The 24,432-nt window shown below is 38.2% G+C and overlaps 1 protein-coding gene across 3 annotated transcripts in view; it reads right to left on the minus strand.

Moving 5' to 3' along the window:
- ZNF385B (zinc finger protein 385B) overlaps positions 1-22,356 on the minus strand; it is a 246,750-nt gene extending 224,394 nt beyond the window's left edge. For 2 of the 3 annotated variants that reach the window (XM_081938916.1, XM_081938912.1), the window contains exon 1: positions 22,141-22,356. The gene's annotated coding sequence lies outside the window, so the exon portion shown is untranslated. Of the gene's footprint in view, positions 1-21,891; positions 21,969-22,140 lie in introns of those variants that run through there. The other variant, XM_081938913.1, reaches the window with a different exon arrangement.
- Between the last annotated feature and the right edge of the window lie 2,076 nt (positions 22,357-24,432).

The following is a 24,432-nucleotide window of genomic DNA, read 5'->3' on the forward strand; positions in this document are numbered from 1 at the left end:
GGAAACTTTGAAACTTCTGTTATGCCTCCTAAGCCCGAAGCTGGCAGGGCAAGATGGCACACTTCCGTTGTCTTCATAAACAGTGAAAACTGACTCCACCTATAAAACTTCAGGCAACCGGTCTTTGTCTCCGTGCTACTCAGATAAATCTCTTGTTGTTTGTGACTTTGTTGGACTCCCTGGACTGAAAAACTTTACTCTATTGCCAGTGTGACTAGAAAAATCCTCTTCTGCCTGGACCTTTTGTCTCCTGAACTCTCTTGGCAGTTCTACCTTTCTGACTGATCATTCTCTGTACTGACTGAACTCTATAATGTCACGTAAAAAACCACCTCCGGGGAAGCCTGGCTTTGCTGCCTCTGCCCCGACATCTACAACATCCAGTCCAAGTACACAATCAACGATAACATCTCTGATGCAACCTAAAACCACTGAGACTGAATTCCAACAAATGTTTCAACAAATTTTACAGGGACAAGAGGAGATTAAAAGACAATTAAAAGAGATGAAAGAAGAAATTAAAGAGAACCAGGACCAGATCAACAAAGACTCACAGAGACTGGATCTTTTGGAGGGTGGGACGGCTGAGATGAAGGAGGGGATGGAAGGGGTGCAGAAGGGGAACAAAGAACTTGACACCCAACAGATGAAAATAGAATTTGAGAGAATGTCCTTTTACCTTAGATTTCAAAATGTGGTGGAGACAGATGATGAAGATATAAGCGACATTATGACAAGTATTTTGGCTGAATACATTCAGAAAGAGAAACAACAGATGGGGTGGGAACTTGATTTGGTTTATAGAGTGAACTCAGCCTATGCTAGAACACACAACGTACCCAGGGAGGTACACATTAAATTTCTCAGAAAAATCACAAGAGATGAAATTCTGAGTGCTCAAAGGGGGGAACCACTAAAATATAAAGACAAAGAAATAACCATCCTGAAACAGATTCCCAAGAAAGTGAGGGAGAAAAGAAAAAGCTATTCACAATTAGCGAAGAAACTATACCAGAAGGGGGTGTGTTTCAGATGGTTGATGCCTGAAGGTATGCTAATATTCTGGGAGGAGACAAGTGTTAGAATTAATACACCCATAGAGGCACAGGCCTTTATGGAAAAAAATAAAGTACTCCTAGATAAATCAGATGATCCTACAACAGACATGCAGGACACGGGAGGGGCCGGAGCTCTGCTGGCGGGGGGAGAAGGGGCAATACCAAGAAAACTCAGATCACAAAAATGAGTAAGAAAATCCACTTGATATAAATTGATCGAAATTATTAACTGAATTTACATGCTGACTAAATATTGTTATTTAGTATTGAATTTTTTTGTAATTGTATTCTATGAGTATGGAGGGAGGGGACTCCTGCCGCACATTGCAACTGCCAAAATTTGTAACCTTTCCTTTACCCTTTTCCTATATTATTTCTTAAAAAACCAATAAAACTTTGTTTTTTAAAAAAAAACAAAAACAATGAAACAGTGTAGTTGTGCACTTTAAACTATGCAGTTAGCTAAGGAAAGAATAAGTACCCTGTTTCCCCGAAAATATGATCTTCCCGGATAATAAGCCCAATAGGGCTTTTGAGTGCATGTGCTAAAATAAGTCCTCCCCGAAAATATTGCAACACAGGAGCAGCAGTACACTTGCTGGCTCCTGCACCTCAAAAATAATGAGACCTCCCCGAAAATAAGGCCAAGTGCTTATGGGGGGGGGGGGGGTCAAAAGAAAATAAGACTCTGTCTTATTTTCAGGAAAACACAGTAATAATAATAATAATAAAAAAGCTAGCAGAATTAAAATTTCCAACCTTTGATATACAACTTGTAGCCACTGTGTTAATTTAGAACTGAGGGAAGGTAAAGGGAAGGTATAGATCAGGGGTCCTCAAACTTTTTGAACAGGGGTACGATTCACAGTCCCTCATTGGGCGGATGTGTCTAGGTGGTCATGTGGCTGGGCGGATGTGTCTAGGTGGTCATGTGACTGGGTGGGTGTGGCCAATTTAGCAGTCCATTTTGCCTTTTTCCTTGCTGTACTTGCTCTACCCAAGGAATCTATTTATTTAAGACCCCCCCACCAAAGGGAAAAAGAGCTCAAACTTTATTGCCACTTACCTAACTTCATTACAACAACAGCTTCAGGCTCCTTAAAATAGGCCATTGAAAAGAATAAAACAAACAGGATTTCCTTCAAAATAACTCCTGATGATATGTTTCAGTTGATCACGCAATAAACCAGACTGAGAACTGCGCCAGCACCTAACCCCCTCCTCTGCCCCCCACACCCTCCTATGGTGAATTAAGGAGGCATAATGGTCTCTCAGACTGTTGGGGGCCAAACCTAAACAAATTTCTATGAACACTGCACATATCTTCATTTGTAGTGCAAAAAAATATGACATACAATATTTAAAATGAAGAACAATTTAGCCAACATAAATATACTACTAATTCAATGGGGAGTGTGGGCCTGCTTATTTGGTCTTTTAAGCCTGGAGGAGGATTCACAAAGTGATTTGCTTTTTGCCACACTTGTGTATGTGTATATACACACATGAATATCTACCAAAATTGTTCAGCAACCAATTTGGTGGATGTACTTTATATATGGGAAGAATCAAAGCAGTGGGTGAATTCTCCTTCAGGCATTATACTAAGGTTGCATTTGAATTAGTGTTAGCCAACTTCAGCTGATTTTGAAAAAGCTAGGAGGTGTGGAGACATGTCCCTGACCCACCCACTTTTAAAGTGCTACTTTAAAAGCAGCCTCTTCCCTACTCACCCACCAGCCCTGGATCACATGCTTGTGAAAAAGATCTGAAAGAATGTTTTTAAAGACTTTTAAAGATTTTTAAAAACTTTTTTTTGAAAAAAATTTATTGGTTTTTACAAATGTTTTAAGGAAAAGGGGTAAATAGGTATAAAATTTTTTGAGAGTTACATCATGCAGAAGGTGGTAATCCCCCCAAATCTCGCAACTTTTACAAAGAAAATATAGGAAAACATCAACATTTGAATGAACATTGGCAGCTTTTGATTTTACATTAAATCATCAGTATATTCAATCATTTTTATATCACTTCCAACAATTACATTATAACAACAATTGCAACAATGTTTCAGCTCATTTTTGTGACCTGAGTCTTCTCAGTGTTGTATCCTCCCCACTGTCTGCTGGCAGAGCCTCGGCCCCTCCCTCCTTCATATCTTGTGTACTGTCCCCTGTTTCGTCTAGGAGGGCATTGTGTTTTTTAATGAAAGCCTCCGCCTCCACAACTGTATTAATTCTAATTCTGCTGCCCTCCCAGAAAATCAGCATACCTTCTGGCAATAACCATCTAAACCAGACTCCTTTATTATATAATTTCTTTGCTAAAGAGGAACATTTCTTCCTCTTATCTCTTACTTTCTTTGGAATCTGTTTAAGAATGGTTATTTCTTTGTCTTTATATTTTAGTGGTTCCCCCCTTTGAGCTCCTAGAACCTCATCTCTTGTGGTCTTTCTAAGAAATTTAACATGTATTTCTCTTGGAACATTGTGCGTTCTAGCGTATGCTGAATTGATCCTATAAATCAGATAAATATCCCACCATAGCTGTTGTTTATCTCTTTTAATGTATTCTGCTAAGAGTGTAGTCATAATCTCCTTAAGGTCTTCATTCTCCGTTTCTGGCAAGTTTTGGAATCTAAGGAAAAAAGACATCCTTTCAAATTCCATCTTTATCATATGGTTTTCAAATTCTATATTCCCCTTCTGAATTGTCTTAACCTCCTCCCTCATCACAGCCGCGCCCTCCTCCAGTACACCTATTCTCTGTTTACTTTGTGTAGCTTGTTGTTGCGTTTCTCTGAGCTGATCATTTAGTTCTGTTAGTTGTTTTTTCAATTCGCCCTGTCACACGCACCCCCGCGGCCGCCACCAATCCAGGGGGTCCCAACAAGCCATCCTGCGGCAGGGACCCCCTACAAGGCTCCCTGTGCTCCCAAAGGGAGCCCACCGAAAAGACGAGTAGCGGACGCGCACGTCCGTCGCCTTCGGGGACCGGAAGCCACTTCAAGATTTTTAAAAACTTTTAATGCACTACTTTACAAGCTGACAGCAAATTTTCTTCACTGCAACATCCTTGTCAAGCTTACCAAAAAAACCAAAAACCTTTAGCATGTCTATCAATGCTCACTATGGGCTTTCAACTTTTCTTGAATTACCATCATGCTGGTCTATGACTAAATAAAGACTTGATTGATTGATTGGTTGGTTGGTTGAATAGCCACTTTGGAGGTTTTTTAAAGGATTCAGATATCTGTCTGTTCAGATATCCCTCACTCACAGATGTTAATTGGGGACAGGAACAGAGGTGGGCTTCTGCCGGTTCACACCAGTTTGGCTGACCCTTCCTCTGCTCGTTTTTTGGCCTGTTTTCCGGGCCATTTCCAGGCTGTTTTGGGCTGATTTCAGGCTGATTTTGGCCTGAAAATGGTCTGAAAACAGCCCCAAAACACCTAAAATGGCCTTAAAAAGGGACAAAAACCAAGCTGAAAAACAGACAGGAGCAGGGCCAGCCAGTGGTGAAATTAGCCCTCTACCTTTGAGGTGAGTGGCCGGAAGGCACGGCTCGGTGTGATAAGTGACATCACCCACCCAGTCACATGACCAAACGGCCACACCTACCCAGAGAACTGGTTGTTAAGTTATTCAAGTCCCACCACTGCAGGAACTCCAACTCTAAGCAATATGATCATAAAGTATGATGACATGTGGCTTTACTGAATTATGAAAGCAGTTCTCACAATCCCAGATGCTATCGTCAAACAAATCCTGAATGATCTTTTCCCACATTTGCTGTAAGTGCCCTTCATCATTCACTAGGGAAAAAGTAAAGACCAATTTCTCAATACCTTAGCTTGTTTCTGAAACAGATTTAAAAGTAAAATGCACTATGATCAGATACATGACAAACACTGATACTATATTTTTAATTGGTGATATAAGGTTGATGAGATTTTAAAAAATCAGGCCTAAAATAATTGTGGTGCAGTTCTGAATAAAATCTACATTCTCTTTAGTTAGATATATCAAACACCAGGGGTCAATTAAGTTTGGTACTTATATATAAATGTTAACTGTTTCTTTCAGTAAGGAATTTTCAAATGGGAAGCATATAAAGTACATAGTTGAGGTAGAATTATCATTTATGCGTCATACAAAAATAAGATTAAAAATAAAAGGGAAAAATAATTTGAAAGATAAATTGAAACATGTATGGGCACAGATGACTAGATGCCTTTCTAGAGCTTGTACATTAAAAATACAGAAAAAGAAATGTGAATTAACTACTATAATATCATAGCAACATAATTTAATACTTTACATTTTAGTCGGATTATATAACACAGAGAAAATATTGAATAAAGATATAAAGGCCTTTTAAAATAAGATTAATCTACGCATTTAGATAAAATACAAAAATAACTTTTATTCACTTGATTATCTGAGGTAGAGATTAAGCAAATAATTTTAAAAATGGCAAATGGTAAAACACCATGATTATATGGGTTTCTCTTGAGTGGTATAAAACATTTATAGAACTTTTAGTGGCAAAACTTTGTTAAACATATGAAATTAATGATGGAATGTTATCACCAACAATCGGGCACACAATAAAAATTACAATTATACCAAAAGCTGGTAAAGATCGCATTCAGTGTGCTAATCATCCAACCTCATTGATTTATGATGATACAAAGATTTTAACACCGTATTTTTGAGAATATAAGATGCACCAAGCTTTTGAAGAGGCAATTTTTTTAAAAAAAGTAGGCAGATAGAGGGATAGAGGGAGAGAGCGCGAGAGAGACAAATACAGTAGGTATGTAGGGAGAGAGAGAGAGTAGTTAGGTAGGTAGATAGATAAAGGGAGAGGGGGGGAAATAGAGAGAGAAATACAGTAGGTATGTAGGGGGAGAGAGAGAGAAAGAGAGAGAGAGAGAGAGGGGGAGAGAGAAATACAGTACGTAGGAAGAGAGAGAGAGAATAGGTAGGTTGGTAGGTAGAGGGATAGAGAAATAGAGAGAGAGAAATGCAGTAGATAGGTAGGGGGAGAGAGAGTAGGTAGGTAGATAGAGGGATAGAGAGAAAGAGAAAGAGAGAAATACAATAGGGAGGGAGGGAGGGGGAGAGAGAGAGTAGGTAGGTAGGTAGATGTTTCCAGGTGTATTTATCCATGTGCTGGAGAAGGAAATCGCTGACAATCTGCAGCACCTAAGACTTTGTTTCTGCTGGCACAGCACTTGATTAATCTAATTCTCATCAATCACTCTAACTAAAGAGATTTCCGAAAGGAAAAAAAAAGTTTTTGCACTCTGCAAACATCCCCAAAACGGCCATTTTTTTTTTAAAAAAAGGCATGAATAGCCTTGGAGGGCTTGCAGAGTGCTCGGGGGGGGGGGGGAACGAGCAAAAAAACACCCAGTTTTTCGCAAAAACGGGCCCGTTTTCTGTCAAGGAAATTGCATGCATAGCCTTATGGAGGCTTATAGAGTGCTCCTGGGAGCTGGCTCATTTTTTGCTCATTTCTGCCCTCCCCAGCACAGCCATTTTGGTGAAGGGGCGGAGTTTCAGGAGACAAAAAAATGTTGTATCCAGTGTATAAGACGCACCCAGATTTCAAGCCTCTTTTTTGAGGGAAAAAGGTGCTTCTTATATTCCAAAAAATACGGTAGATAAAAGCAAGTGTAGTAAATGTATATAGTTATGCTAAAGGGGATTAACTTTTAGATGACCCTGTTAGATTGTGCTAAAGAGAAACTAACCTTTACATGTCTGTAACTGTTGGAAGGAAGTTCAGAACAATTATATGGGGGTGGGTTTTTTCTAATTTATGATTGGTTAAGACCCTGTGGGCCTACAGTATAAATAATAGGCAATTGCCTGCAGTTCCTCAGTTCCATTTTTGAGTCAATAAATGCTGTTGCAGCCATGCTGGTCTGGTTCTTGCCTACCGAAGCCCACTACACAACAGCAAGTGATATGGCTTGTTATTAAGAATGATCAAGCAGAGTTTATAAAAGCTAGGCAAGAAGCAGATAACATTAAGGTAGTTCTAAATGTAATGTATTTCCACAAAAATAAAGATCAAATTCTAATCTTTCCATTAGAGGCCAAAAGCCTTTGACAAAATACATAAATACAGTACATAAACGATATGTGTTTGCTCTACTAAATAGATTTGAATTTTCTCTGGAATTCATAAAATGGATTATACCAAAGTAGTTCAGTTAGTAACATGCAATATAAATAAAATATATAGAGGTTTCCTCAGATATCAACCTTTGCAGAAATCTGAATTCTCTCAAAATGTATATTATTCCTAGATTAATTTATATTCTGAGAGAAATTGCAGATTATATACAGTGTCTGGAAAATATTTTTAGAAAATAAATGCTTTGTTAAGAAATTCTCACTGGGGTTCTTCAATTCCACAAATATCTTTGCAGAAAAAAGTCATTTTGATTTATTTATTTATTTAGTCAAACATGTGCAAGTTAACAGGTATAAGTATAAATATGGACATGAACACAGGAAATGGGTACGAATAAATGGTGACAATAGGACAGGGGCGGTAGGCACGCTGGTGCTCTTATGCATGCCCCCTTACAGACCTCTTAGGAAAGGGGTGAGGTCCACGCTAGACAGTTTAAGGTTAAAGTTATGGGGGTTTGAGGGTGTAACAACAGAGTCGAATAGTGCATTCCAGGCACTGACCACTCTGTTGCTGAAGTCATATTTTCTGCAATCAAGTTTGGAGCGGTTCACCTTGAGTTTGTATCTATTGTTTGCCCGCATATTATTGCGGTTGAAGCTTAAGTAGTCATTGACAGATAGGATGTTGTAGCAGACTATTTTGTGTACTACGCTTAGGTCAGACCTTAGTCGGCATAGTTTTAGGTTGTCCAAGCCCAAAATTTCAAGCCTGATGGCATAAGGTATTGTATTGTGAGCAGAAGAGTGGAGTACTCTTCTCATGAAATACCTCTGGACTCACTCGGTGTATTAATGTCCGATATACAGTGTGGATTCCAGGCAGACGAACTATATTCGAGAACTGATCTGGCAAAAGTTTTGTATGCCCTAGTTTGCAGTACAATATTACTGGAGAAGCTGCTTCACAAAATTAGGTTATCAACTCTTAATGTCTTTTTGGTAATGCTGTTACAGGGAGCTCTGGGGCTTAGATCATTTGAGATGAGTACTCCTAGGTCTTTGACTGAGTGAGGATCGTGTATGAGGTCGTATCCCCCCAGCTTGTATTTGGTATTCTGATTTTTGTTGCCAATGTATAAGACAGAGCATTTGTTGGTTGAGATTTGGAGTTGCCAATTGTTCCCCCATTCTGACACATAGTCAAGGTCGCTTTGTAGTACAGAAGTATTGTCAGTGGTGTTAAATAGTTTTACATCATCAGTAGAGAGGACAGGATTTGGTCTCCCTTATCTGGAGTTACATTATCATGCTTAACTATTGTCAAGTATTAAACACTGCAAAGTAACAATTAGTGTTCTTTTTCTGATCTGGGCAACTTTGGAATAAACTTACATATATAGCATCTTTGATTGGGTGGAAAGTATTAGGATCTAACTATACTAAAATTCTAAGATTTGACTTTTTTCTCCTTGACTTTATGGAGAAACCCAACTTAAAAAATTGGGGGAAAATATGATATGGAAAAACTGGATGGAAGCAGGAGTATTGATTTTGGACCAACTAATAGACAGTAAAAATAAAATTTTAACATACACTGTGCTAAGAGATAAATGTCATCTGTCTCATGTAACTGAATGCAATAGTTACATTTGTTAACACTGTTTGGACCAGCAGCATTTTTAGCTTCTGAGACACCTTAGATATTATAAATAAATAGTTATAAATAAATCAATTTGATATGCAGATGTTATGAAATGAATGGAATAAAGAATTAAGATATTTCTTTATTGCCTGGAGAATGAGAGAGTGTTTCAACTTCTACAGCAAGAGTGTCAGTGGTCCTCAAATTGAAACTTATAAAGCAAAAAATAATATTTACAGTCTACTGAATTCCATTACATTTGTATATAAAAGCAGCATTTTGTTGCAGATGTAATAAGGATAACCTTCACTGCTTCTTTAAAACACCTATTTTTACAACATCTCATATTTACTACTTTTGGAGGAAAGTAGTCAATTATATAAATTTGATATTCTCTTGAACTACATACTTGGTATCTGGAATCTGACAACCGGACAATGTAAATGGATCCTCCCTTTGACCATTGGTATGGATGTGGTGGGTCAGTGGCTGAGACACTGAGCTTGTTGATCAGAAAGGTTGGCAGTTCGAATTCCTAGTACCACATAATGAAGTGAGTTCCTGTTACTTGTTCCAGCTTCTGCCAACCTAGCACTTCAAAAGCATGAAAAAATGCAAGTAGAAAAATAGGAACCACTTTGGTGGGAAGGTAACAGTGTTCTGTGTGCCTTTGGCATTTAGTCATGCTGGTCACATAACCACGAAGACAGCGCTGGCTCTTCAGCTTTGAAACGGGGATAAGCACCGGCCTCTAGAGTTGGGAACATATGTGCAAGCAGAACCTTTACATTTGCCTTACCTTATGGCCAAAAGACTGATATTGTGGCATTGGAAAAATAAATTCAAGCCTCTTTTCACTTAATGGACTGATTGTCCTTGCCATCTATGAGCAGATTGCCTATGCTCTAGATGTAGACCTTGTATTTATTTATTTGTTTATTTATTTATTAAATTTGTTTGCCACCCACCTTGCCACGAGGAAACTCCAAGAAGCTTACAATATTAGAAATAATATTTTATAGAGAGTGATAAGAAGAAAAGCATAAAGATGTCCCTTTGAAGTATACCTTTAACCAGAGAAAGGTGAAAATGAAATGTTATTGTGAATCTATGCTTAATCTTGTTAAAACCTTCCAAGCTAGAGCAGCAGTGTTTGTTAGCTGGAGATAATGGCACAATTTCAACAGCAGAAAGAAGTTTAAGTCTGCAAAAGATATTCTCAGAAATACAGAAATTATCAAACTCACGTGAGAGGATAGAGAAGAAGTTGGAAGACTTAGTGCATCTAACAGGAAAATATGATGAAGAAGTTGACGATGTTTATAAAATGGAAAAAGTGGCGGTTAAAATCCTAAAAATCGAAGAGGAAAATGAATATAAAGAAATTAAAATTGCTGATATTTATGGTGATTGGTTTGTCTCTGAAAATGGAAAGAGTGGAATACTGAAAGAGGAATTAAATGGAGGGGAAATCTACCCCAGATGGCAAGATACAGAAGAAGAAAAAACACAAGAATTTATGGATTTAGTAATATCATTGATAAAACTACCGACAATCAAAGATAAGCTGATTAAGGAAACAGAAGAAGGGCATCGAAATTATATGAGATATTTTATAAGCAAAGAGTTGCTAAGAGGAGTCCATACAAAGTTGATTAAGGAGATGATTAGAGGACTGACACCACAAATGGCAGAAGATATGAGACTGTTTTGCTACTGGAAAGATACAGGTTGATAGATGGAAGAGTATAATTTAAAACTAGTTGGACGTAGTGAAATTTAGTGACAATAGATATAGTTAAATAAATAATTGATAATGATAATAATGTATACAATGTGTAGTGTTATGATAAGTAATAATGGAATATGAATATTGAATGGTACTCATGAAAGGAAGATTAGAAATCCTTTTGGATTATATATAAAGGTTAATAAAAAAGAACTAAGTTAGATACAGTTAAGTCTTGATTATTAGGGGGGAAATGTTATGATGTAGGATATAGTTAAATAAAGGAAGGATAATGATAACAACATATATACAGGTATGGGTACAACATAAGGAAACTGGATGTAAATTGTAAATAGTGATTTGGAAAGGAGGATTAGAAAACTTTGTTATTAAATATTATGGATGTTTAGCTAGAATAGGACATAAGGATTCAGTGTTATTGGAGGATTTTAGAAATAGTAAATGAAATGCCAGTATGTGGTTATGTATTAAATCTTGGTATATTTTATGATGGACGTTTAAACAATTATAGTCAAATGAAAATGGAGGTTCGATGATGGTAACATGTATAAATATCTGAGTTAAAATACTTAATATGAGTTATCTTTGTTGACTGTGGAAGAGATGCACGTAAGCCTTTTTGTAACCAACTGATACACTTTCTACAGTATGTAAAGAAGGATGTGTTGTGTTTATTTTGAAAATTAAAAATAAATTAAAAAATTAAAAAAGAAATAATCAAACCGTACAGATACATATAAGCGCAATAAAAATACAAATTACAAATTAAATGGATAAATATAATGAAATATGTTACCCATACATCGTGTAGGTTAAAAAATGATAATTATTATATGGTAGTTATATAAATGTATTAAAATATATATGTACTTGAATAATATTTGCATTAGATAAGCATATATAAAATTGTAACTGTTTACTGTTAAAATTATTTACCATATTATGTCTTTTTCTTCATCATATTTCTTTTACTTTCTTGTTATTAATTAAACAGCAATAAAAATAATTTTAAAAAAGATTTTGCTTGTCAGAATCTGGAAGTGAAGGTTACAAATGTTGACCATGTAACTGTGGCACACTGCAATGTTGTAATCCCTAGCCAGTTCCAAGCACCTGAATCACAATCAAGTGACCATGGGGAGTGTGATGGAAGGTGCAGCTGGAGAAGGAATGGAGGGAAGGAATCTTGGTAAATACACCGCAGCTTTCCAGGGAGGAGGCAAAACATTTCAGAGCAAAATAAGAAACGACACAGTCCTGAACTCACTGCAGGAGGAAGGAAAAGGTCCATTCTCTAGAATCTCTCAGGATATATCTATTAGGTTCAAATATTATAGTTTTAGTCTGTCAAGATTCTGTCTATTAGATCTAAGCAAATAAAGAACTAGACTTAATCAGATTTCACTGTGTCATCTTTGGGTTGAGGCATGACAAGGAGATGGCAATGGTTGTAACCCAGCGGTGGGATTCAAACATTTTTACTACCGGTTCTGTGAGCATGGCTTTGTGGCTGTGGCAGGGGAAGGATATTGCAAAATCCCCATTCCCTCCCCACCCCACTAACCTGCTTTCCAGCTCCTGTTCAGGGCAAAAAAAAAAGATCAGCTGGGAGGCTGGGAGGCGGAGGGGGGGGGGGTCAGCCTATTTGCAGTTCTCCGGATCCTGGTTCTCCGGATCCTGTCAGAACTGGCTGAATACCACCTCTGTTGTAACCTCATCATCAGTTCTAAGTATTCTTCATTCAGCACCAAACCCTAACTTTGAACTGTTACTGAACAAGTGGATATTAAACAAGGACTACCTGTACTTGGCATCTTTAAAAAAGAATAGGAGGAAACAAGCACACCAAAAAACAAAGTGCCAAAATTCAACAACAAAATGGTGATGGTTCAAAATAAATTAGGTAAGTCTCTGATAGGCATTTAGTCCTTTATTCTAAATATCTTTTTGAAATTAACAGTGACCTGAAAATTTTAATTCCCTTTACTCTGCTGACATCACTGCATTACTCTAAGATCCCAGCATTTCTCAGGAATAGAGTTGCATATTCTAAAAATTATAGTGTGGACTCCAATTAAAAGGAGCTTGCCCATCTTGCTCTGTATGGATATTTAACAAATGTTAGGTGGAATCCAATTAAATCTTAGCTGGTGGAACTGCTTCCATGAGCTGAGTGATGGGGTCAAAGTTATTTCTTCTATATGCCCTCAAAATGCACTCCACAGAATTGACTGTTAATTTCTACACCGGGGGAAGGGGAAAATATATATGACTCTCTAATATCCTGCTCTGAAATATTCTGAAACACTGAACAATAGAAATGTAATACAGCAGCAGAGATTAGGAATAGCAAACTGAATGCTCAGCTGGCTGTGCTATTGTCCAGAAACTACTACAGTTTGGCTGTGTCAACAAAACATCTTAAACACCTTTGATGAGCAGTAATCTAAAGTATCTGAAGCATTAACAAAATTATTGACACTATGAGAAGTCCTTCTGACAGTATAACAATACCATTATAAAAAGAACAACTAGAATTGCCATACTCAGATTGATTTACAAGGATGATGCATCTACAAATGTCAGCAGATCAGTTTCTCTAATGCATTTTTAGCAAGTAAATTTAATGTTAAGAAGTATGCGCTATAGAAATTCTTTCAAGTGCATCCTTTTTGAGATGACACAAGTACAAGGCAAAAATTCTTATTAAAACCTATAGGAAAAGAATAAAAACGTGAAGTTTGGTAGATTGAATCAATTCATTTAGGATTTTAAGATTCATAAGTAGAGAGACTTCTTTGAAAAATGAGTAAATTTCCCTATATTATATAACAATTTGGAAAAAGCTGAAGTGTTATAATAAATTCATTTTTTTCTTTTGATGAGCTAATGTTAAGGTATTTTGCCCTCATATCTTCATTTCTATCTTTTTACTTTTAAGTACAGGATAATCAAAAGTGATATATATTTTTCCGAGAGAGGAGGAGCCAACATCGCGACGATACGCACGTGTGGTCTCGATGCTCCGAGACCGCAGCCGATACTTTTGCTGCTGGGTGGTCCAATCGGACCTAAACTGTCCAACAGAGACGGTGAACAGGAAGAATATGTCTTGCTGATCTCAGGGACTTTGCGATGTCCCTGATTGATGCAAGAGAAGTTCTTCAAGCCGGCGACAAAAATCCAGCCAAGGCTGATGAAGTCAGGGCAGCTCCAAAACAGAAGGATACGGAAAGAGAAAGTGTTTCCAGCTGGTGAGGAATTTTTACCATTTTAAAAGAGACTGCCTATAAAAAACCTAAAATTAATTTAAATTGGAGAACAGAAGAAATAAGCGCCGGAATTAAGTTTGGAATGGTTTTGGACAGCGTGTTATCTTACTTTTTAAATGCTATGTTCATGGATGCAATTTATGCAAGCCTTTTAAAACAAATGGATTAAGTTTTCTTCTTCTATTTTTTTTCTTTTATTATTCTTTGTAACCTATGGACTAAAATTCTCCTCTTTCATTACTGTGAGTGTTTTTTTAACTCATTCAAGAATCAGACTTTTTTTTTAACTTGAAATACAAAAAAGATACAAAAAGAAACAAAGAAAATTGCAACAATAACACTGCTACTCAGAGGCTGGAGGTTTGTGTATTGGAAACGAACACTTTTACTTTTCTTACTGATTATCCTGGCTTGGCACTCCAAGGTCTCACTGCTTGTTTATAGAGAGTGATACAGATGTCTCTTTGAAGTATATCTTCAACCAGAGAAAAGTGAAAATAAGCAAGGAGTTGCTAAGAGGAATCCATACAAATTTGATTAAGGAGATGATTAGAGGACTGACACCACAAATGGCAGAAGACATGAGACTGTTTTGCTATTGGAAAGATACAGGTTGATAGATGGAAGAGTATAATTTAAAACTAGTTAAACTTAGTGAAATTTAGTGACAATAGATATAGTTAAATAAATAATTGATAATGATAATAATATTTACAATGTGTAGTGTTATGATAAGTAATAATTGGATATGAATATTGAATGGTACCCATGAAAGGAAGATTAGAAATCCTTTTGGATTATATATAAAGGTTAATAAAAAAGAACTAAGTTAGATTCAGTTAAGTCTTGATTATTGGGGGCGGGGGGAATGTTATGATACAAGATATAGTCAAATAAAGGAGGGATAATGATAACAACGTATATATATGTAAGGGTACAATATAAGGAAACTGGATGTAAATTGTAAACAGTGATTTGGAGAGGAGGATCAGAAAATTTTGTTACTAAATGTTATGGATGTTTAGCTAGAATAGGACTTAAGGATTCAGTGTTATTGTAGGATTTTAGAAATAGTAAATGAAATGCCAGTAAATCTTGGTATATTTTATGATGAAGGACGTTTAAATAATTATAGTCAAATGAAAATGGAGGTTCGATGATGGTAACATGTATAAATATCTGAGTTAAAATACTTGAGTTAATATGAATTATGCTTGATGACTGTGGAAGAGATGCACAAAAGCCTTTTGTAACCAAGTGATACACTTTCTACAGTATGTAAAGAAGGAAGATTTTATGTGTTGCATTTGTTTTGAAAATTAAAAATAATTTTTTTATTTAAAAAAGTGATATATTTTTCCATTTTTAAAAAGAAAACTTTTCTTCACAATTACCAAAGAGATGCATCTAGAGAATCAGGTTTGAATGTAATTTTATTATGCTCAGGCAAACAAAATTAAATATATCAGTGCAATTTCTTCCAATTTTGGTTTAACTGAAAATAGGAGGAGAACGATGCAGCAAAAGCACTTTCTACATTCACTGAGAGAAAGCTCAGTATGGGTATAATTCCCTATGAATTGTCTTTAAAATAATTCAGGAAAAATATATATAGTTACATTTTAAAAATTAGTCATAAACACAGCGAAGTCAGGAAAAAAATGACAAAACGGTTCCAAATAAATTTACTTTTTGCCTTTTGCCAATTAAAAACATTAGATACTGACCTGGCCATTGACCACATATAGCACCCTAAAGTAGAATGAATGATTCTATATTATAATGAAATACCTCCTTCTATATCATAAGTAAAACATCTATTTTATGCCTACCTGGATGAAAACAAGTAAACAAAAGTTGTTGTGAAATCAAACTGGACATGTAATTTCTCCTCTTGAAAAGGCATTGCTGATATTGGTGGAGATATTTGGTAATTATATAACTGCTCCACTATATGAATATCTACCATTTATGAGTTTGTGATGATGACAAACCATGGCAAACTATTATTTTCCAAGCTTCCAAACACTGACACACATTCTGCATTTGAACTCCTTATTAAGGCAACTTCTTATTAGGAGATAGAATAGAACAAGCCAAGCATCTCTTTCACTCTGACCACTCAAACTGCCCATTCAAATATAAGTACTGATACAATCCCCTGCAATGGCAAACCCATGTCCAAATGTAACGCCATTGGTAAATCCTCCATTATGCAGTTTATCTCACCTCATTCACAATGTTATTCCTAGAAGATTGGAGACATTCTATAGAACGCCCATGCAATGCCAAAACTGCAGTGGGACAATATACTGCCAGCACCCAGTAATATTCTTGTTTTTGGTACTCTAAGAGTGGTCATGCCAATGAAGAATTGATGTCTGGTATTATATGAAGAAAAAGATACACTTCTCAGAGCAGCAAAAATTGAAAGTGTGTGTGTTTTTATTGATTAATTTATATTTCACATTTATTTATTTTTATAAACAACTCAAGTTGACTACCATATCTAATTCCTTCCTCCTATTTGCCTCACAACAACCAGCCTGTGAAGTGAGGTAGGCAGAGTGTGTGACTGGCCTCCATGGTTAAGGTAGGATTAGAACTCATGGTCCTCCTAGTTTCTAGCCTGGTGCCTTAACCACTAGACTAAACTAAATCAGTCCTCAGTTGCCTGAGCATATGTATAGTTTACAAGTCTTCTCCAAGTCTTTGTTACTGGAAGAAAGACTGACTTGCTTTTTGAAATTGAATTATCTGAATATGGTGAAATGGTCTCCAGAATTTCTTGGATATTGCCCTATTTAAGCTTAATTTCATGCTACTGATTTTGCCATCTGAAATTACTGTGACATTACATGAAAAATCAGTTTATAAATTTTTGTCATTAATTTACTGAATTTATTACCTTCATATTCCTGGCAAAGCCTTGTTTAATGTTTGGAATCCAAGGATGCCCTTCTGCCAACTGTTGAGAGAACAAATTTCCTGTGAAGCCTTCTAGGGCTGCCAAAAATGTATACAGAAGATTTGGATGAGCTTATAAAGCAAATTTGGAAGTGTGGTGCAGAAGGTATAATAGGAAGAAGTGCCATTGTGATTTGAGATTGAATGATAATGTTGTTTGGAATCCAGAAATAGAAATGGATGAATAAACTATGACTGATTTTTACATTTTACATCTTATGTTTGTTACTCTCTAAAGATGAAGTATGTTGACTATAATTAACATGAGTTTGCAGTCACACTGTCATTTATTTCTTAACCTTTTCTCTAATAGATATTTTTATGCACAGCCTCAATAAGATCCCTCTCTTTTCTAACTCAAAGATGGAAAATAACCAGAGATATGTTGTTTTACATAATATAAATTAAAGTTTGAAGACAAAATAATATACTATCATATTTTTATAATTTAGAATTACTGTATTTGTTACTAGTGATATCATCCTTACTTTAATAAACAGATTCATTTTGAACAATGTATAGTTTTTAAGAATATACAGTTTCATAAGCACTGTTTTAAAATGTGTGTTGGAGAAATTAGCTAATGCTCTGCAAAGGATCAGTAAAAAATGATTTCTAACATATTTCCTATTAGGATGCTAAGGTCAGCCCAATGTTATTTACTCAGAAGAAAAGAAAGGTATCACCGTTCCAGCATTATTTTCATTTCTCTCACACTTTTAGAATGCATTTAAAACAATTGGTGAGTTTTCTTTCCAGGCTATTTTAATGAAATAGCACTTAAAAATGTAACAATTAATTTACAAATCCATTTGAAGAATTATAAGAGATTCTGTCAATTTGACACTTCTATTTTGTAAATGAAGTAGCAGAAGAAGAATCAATAAACTTTTTCAACTTAATTTACTCAAGTCTTTATTCTGGTAAGCTATCTCACTAACTTTTGCCTGACCTTCTTGATATGAAATACATGATGTCATCATTACACAGATCATTTAGCCTTTTACCCCATTTAAACATATAGTTCCATCACATTGCTATTTAAATTCTCAATGTCTTCTTGCAAACCCATATTTTTAATTATCAATTATGCATTTTTGAAGCAGAGATAAAATTAGTCATAATAATGGACTCAGCATTCATACAGCATTTGAATAAATATACTACCTAAAGAATGGGAAATACCCAACATGCTAATGAACATCTCTTACATATTTGTAACTTTAAAAGAATTGTATTAATTAAAAGAAAGAAGAGCATGTATAGTTATTTTTTGTTTGAGCAATTAACTAAAGTGGTGTCCGGAAGTCCATGTGCTATAATTGCTTACTAGCCAGATGTTTTCTAGGCAGGGATCCAGGGACAGCATGCTGTAATACCTTTTATCCTACGATTTGTGCTTCTCATCCAGAGCATTCCCTTTCAGTCCCACAGCATTCAACCTGAGAATTCTATACTGTTTCTAGCATTACTGACTCTGCAATTCTATGGCTAATGTTTAGTTTACTCATACAAAATGTATAAATTAATACTACATTTATTAAGTCACACCATGATAGATGATAGATAGATAGATAGATAGATAGATAGATAGATAGATAGATAGATAGATAGATAGATAGATAGATGATAGATAGATATTCCAGTAAACTCATCTAAAAATACCTGCATAAAATTAATTTGATAAATAGTTTATTTCACCGCTTCTTCTCCTATTCGTAAATCAGATAGATCAAAGTGAATTCAATATAAAATATATCTCAGTTACATCAGTAGAAATCATTTCTAAATTTATTCTGAACTTCTTGTCAACAAATGGGTTCCTGACCATACTCACTCTATTCAATTTATAATAAGGTTACAAATCCTCCATTACCTTTAGGCTTTACTTACACATCACAGTTCCAAGTGGGAAAATAGTTTTACATCGGGGCTATTTATGCATTTAGTGGATTTTAGAACATTTACAAGCATTATCACAGAATAATCTTACAAAAGTTAGTTGCTGCTTCATTTCTTTATAAAAGTTTTACAGTGATGTTCACACAGACATATCTGGATGATACAGTAGTCTCAACAGCACTCACATTTTCATGTTTCTTATTTAAAACTTTGGGGGACATATTTTCAAAACATTCATATTTCCCAGGTTTCCTGTTAGCCTTAACCTACTCATTTTGAATAATGCATACAGTTCTAAGAAACGTATTATTATTTGCTATTGTGCCTCACACATTTGAAAGCTTAGAACAATGATGGTGAACCTTTTAGACACCGAGTGCCCAAACTGCGCACATGTGCATGCCCAAACCAAACGATGTGTGGGCGTGCAATGACATGCGTGGACATGCACATGTATGGATATGCACAAGCATGTGCATGCAGACATGTGCAAGCATGCACATGTAGACATGTGCAAGCATGCACATACACAGACATGCATGTGTGCCTGTACAGATATGTGTGCATGCGCAGCAGAGACCCAAAGACCAGCTGGCCAGCGGGAGGCAGGGCATCCCAACACCAGCAGCACGACAAGTAGTAAGATCTGCGTAACACTTCTGGTACGCGTGCCACCTCTGGCATGTGTGCCATAGGTTCGCCATCACGGGCTTAGAACATTAAAATACCTGGACTAACTTTCAGGAATGTTACTCAAGGACTGGGTGTTAAAAGTGTGCAAAATGTTTTTGCAAATTGAAAATATCTCACATTTGCAATATATTGTTCCTACTAGTTCAAGCTTGATACTGCTCTCATCTAAATTTGAAACAGACGTTTTCAGCTCAGAATGTGGATGTCTCAAGCTTAGGGGTAATACTGAACTTTTAAAAAAAGTTTAAACTCAAATCCTTAACAATTCAAAATGTTTTACATAATTTGGTTGCATGCTGTGGCTTTAAGATCTGGTCTAGGTAAAACCTTTGGACTATAGTACATATACATATGAACTCCTCTGTTGTGTAATCACATCAAGGATGATTTCTTCAAGCAGGCTGATCCCTAGTTGCTGAAGAAATTCCCCTTTTCAAGATGTACCAAAGCTTTTCAAAAGGCAGCAGCAGAGATATGTAAGGCCAAGAGAACAAGTTAAGCCATATCTCTATCAACATGAAGACCAAAAGCCTATAGGACTTTCCAAGTAAGGAGTTTTAAATCTAAGAGTCCATCTGCATTTAATCATGGCATAAAAATGCCCCAGCAACCTCTTTCTTCTGACATATCCTCAAGTTATTACAGCATTTCCAACTCATCCTAAACCAACAACTACAGTCATCTTTAGCTATATAGAATTTTCCATTTCTAGGCAAGCAAAAAACCACAACATTTTGTCGTGGGTGAACCTGATCAGCCTTTCAGACTATGTGATTGTTGTGGAAAATAAAGTGTTTCCCATAGGATGAAATCATCCTACTAACCACTTTAAGCTGGGACAGGTGTGCCCTTCCTCTCCTATCCTCTTTGGGCAGTAGTAGAATTTGGGCCTTTCAAACTGGGCTCTGTTTTTTATACTTATCAGGTCTCTTAATCCACAGCTCAAAGATCTGAACACAGCACTGAGCAGAGATGGCAGAGGAGGGTTGGCTGTTTTGTGAAGTACAAAAGAGAGTCAGTGCAACTTCCATCTGCTGCTTTACAGGACATCTCTGTGTCTGTCAGCTGTCATTTGGGATTCTTTCTGAACCTGGGTTTAGTACTCTTCTGGAATAGTGCTATGCCCATATTTAACACAAACTCATCATTAATAGGGCTCGTTTCGGAAACATTTACCAGTATTCCAGGAGAGAACACTATTCCAGAATAGTACTATTATTCTAGAATAGCCCTATTCCAGAAGAAGGTACCCATATAAAACTCTTAAAACCAGAGCAAAGTTCTTATAGATGTCTAAATCAAGCAGAATATTTTTTTTTTAAATTGCAAATCGCCCAGAGGAATGCAAGTATGATAGATGCTACAGAAACTGGATAAATAAAAAATAAAGAAATAAACCAGTCTAGCCATCTGTCAAAATCCAGTTCTATCTCAAATTAAGGAAAGTGACTGGTGGTACTTTCCCATTGATGGGTGACCATTGGTATTAGGGAAGGAACAGGAAAAGAGGAGGGAAGGAAGCCAGCAACCCATGCCCTGTGCTCTGCAAATAAGGGCAGCACCACTCACTGGCATTGTGGCTGTTGTGACAAGAAGCGGATCATCAGTTTGGGTAGCCAACCTAGGCTAGTATAGTTCTCCAAGCTCAAGCCCGGGTGGATGGATCGCTGTTTAACTCACCGAGGAAGACAAAGTCATTTGTTGTCCGCATACTTTTCAACGGCACGGGTAGTTTGTGCGCGCTCCTAAAAACCTTGACCTACTTAGAGAAACCGAAGAAACGGCTCTTCCACAACCTCACATCTGTCTGCAACGGCGAAACTGAACTGAAGGAGATCCCGAGGGGAAGAGGATGGAAACTGTTGTGCCTGCACGCAGAGAACCCGCGCTCCATTTCACCCAGCTGGCAAGCCTTGGCTCTAAACACGCGAGGCTCCCCCTCTACACGGGCAGCGAAGGGAAGCGGCTTACACACTCACATCCAAAAGACAAACTAACAGCAACGCAGTAGTTTGTTTCCAAAAGATGTCCCTCTTCAGCAAACCTGCTGCTGCCGCCGCCGCCGCCTCTGAGATGCCCCAAAACAACGCCACCCAAACGCGCGGTCGGCAGCCTGGGTTGCAAAAGCTCGCCTCTTCACAGCAAACCTGCTGCTACTGCTGCTGTTGCTGCCGCTTCCGAGACGCCGCTGCTCGGGCTTCTTCTAAGGCTTGCCTCAAGCGGCTCAAACGCTTCGCTCCGTCCGCGGGCTGTCTTAACGCATGGCATGGGCTTGATGATGGGCACTTGCCCGTTGACCCAGGAGCATAGGGGCCCCAGGCCAACACAGAATTTTGTCGGAAGTGCCAATAAAATAAATACATGTTTTATTTCTTAAACCGCCTCGCCGCCCCCACCCCCCACCCCCTTTTTTTTTTTTGGTGCCACAGGCCAGGCGGTACATACGAATAAGCACCTGGAATTGACGCGCGCGGCTCTTTCGGAGAAAGCCGCCTCACCTCGGGAGCTGCCTCGGTTCCGCATCTGAACGCCGAGGACCCCCCCTCCCCCGCCGCCCCCTTGAGCGACTCAAGGACCGCTCAAACTTCGCGCCAGACCAAGAGACTTTTTTTTTAACCACCCGCGCCACGCCTGAGGATCTATCTCCAAAGGGGTTTCCGCTTTGACACCCGAGCCCGAGCGCGTCCCGCCCGAAGCTTCTTACCTCGCCCGAGGCGCGGCAGGCGAGCGGCTTTTGGGAGGAAGTGCACCGGGGGGAAGCCCCTTCTTCCATGGGCGCCCTTGCGTTCGGCTGAGCGCGCGCTTTTCTCCCCGCAACCCGCCCTTTCCGTCAAGCTTCTTCTCCTTCTGTCAGGTGGCGGCGGAGCGCGCGGAAGCCCCTTCCTAACAGCCGGCAGAGCGGCGGGACAACCCTGGACCAGAGCGCCGCGGCCGGAGACAAAGCGCCGCGCGCATGCGCCCGGCTTGGCCCCAAACGACCCTTTAAGGCAGCCAGGTGAAGCGCGCGAGGGAGAGAGTGCGGTCGCCTGCAGTTTCTTTGGCGCGCTTTAAAACTTTGCACGAAACGAGTCTCCTTAGATAGGAGAGAGGAACGCCCCACGCCCGCTCTCGGCCTCTAATTCCCAGGGATGGCCTAAGTGGCCCTTTTGCAACTGGATGATAGTTCATTCCCGTAACTTTTTCTTAAGCCGTTGTTGCAACGGCTGAAGAAGCGCGCTCTTATTACCCCGACGTACTTTAGCGTCAGGATTCAGCGATGCCGACTTTAAAGCTGCTCACCTGCGCGGGTTTCCTCTCTTGGAAAAAAAATGATTTTCCCCGCCTTGCAAATCTATCAATCGGCAAGCCTTGAAGTGAGCAGAATAGATGCATTTGCTTCAGTCAACAAAGAGAGAAGCCTACTTTGGGAAGAAGCTCCTTTCTTCCCATTGGAAAATCCAAAGCAGACTATCTTTAGATTTGGGCACTTTTTAAATGTTTTTATTTATTTTATTTCATCAAGCATGAATTGCATAACATATAAATATAAACATGATTATGAATACATGAAATGAATATGAATACAAGGGAATATTAGGACAGGGAGGTAGCCCAGCTGGTGTGCTTATGCACGCCCCTTAAAGACGTCTTAGGAATGGGGTGAGGTTGACAGTAGACAGTTAAGAGTAGACTTCTATTGAAAAATCAAAGGTCAGTCTTTCAGATGACACCCAGGCAGAGTTAGCAACCCTTTTTGAATCCTCACCACTAATATGTCAAAGGTAAATAGATTTATATTCAGATTATTATATTTAAAGCAACAGCAAAGAAATGTATGTTGATATCTGTGATCTACTTTTATTAAATCGAGCTACGCTGAACAGCCTTGAGGAAAAATTGTGTATATTCAGTGTGATTTTGGAAAGGCCTGGAAGTAACATTCACGATTTACATATTTTGTTTCTACTACCACTACATATGGCTTGGAAAAACTGAATAAAATGCCTAAGAGCAATTGCCACTCAATATAGGCATTTTATTGGGACATTCTGTATTCAGTTCATATAGAGCTGCAATAATGAAATACACTGTACAGCACTTCAGATTTTGAACACATCTTCTCTAAATACTCAGGAAGGACTTTTTTCGGGATGATAAACAGTTGCTTAATATTCCTTTCTTGTTCTCTTTTTGTTATTTTGGATAACTTGGTATAAACTTGGCTTGGCTTATTGCACATCAATAATTATTAAATAATTATTGCCACATGTCAATACTTGTTTGCTTGTTTTGTTCTCCTGTGCGCTGCTTGGGGAATCCAAGCATGGCTTAACTTTGTCCATTTGCCTAGAGACTGAGTTATGTAATTGTTGACCACCCCTCCTCTGACTGGATGGTCCAGTTTTTTAACTCAGTCCAGCCTAAAGAGACACATTTTTTTTTCTCCTCTAGGTTACTAGACAAAATTAACTCATCTAGCTTGAATCTCCAATTGGACTAAGGAATGTGTCTTTCTGCCTTGGGTAAAGAAAATTGTTTGTTCCTCGCGGCTCTAGCAGCCGCTGGAACGAGCGCACAAGACGAACTCCGACTGAGGTGCTGGGAAGAGCTTAATCAGCAGAAGGTCGGTTCGCTGCCTTCTTTTCTGAATTGTGGCCGTAGGGAGAGTCAGTTCACCGCTCTCGTGTCGGCAGGGGCCAGGATGGCCCGCCATTAGCCCCCCCAGCTCGCTTTCCGCTGTTAATCACGCTACCGCGGGGAGGGCATCGCATCATTACCGCCAGCGCCCAGCACGAAAGCCAATGTATCTTCTAAGGAGGGTGAGTCTACCGTGCTTTTTCGGCAGCCGACAACCTCCCCTCGGGCGGGCAGGGAACGGTGGCCATTTTGTCTGCGTTTGAATTTTGCGCCGAAGGGACAACTGGTGTCGGCGATTTTTTACCGTTGGTGCCTTCGCGCCACTTTAACTGCAGAAGGGGTGGAGCTTGCAATTGCGTGCTCGATTATCTGCAAACGG

This window comes from Natrix helvetica (assembly GCF_964273705.1).
Source record: "Natrix helvetica genome assembly, chromosome: 1".
Lineage (NCBI taxonomy): Eukaryota > Metazoa > Chordata > Lepidosauria > Squamata > Natricidae > Natrix > Natrix helvetica.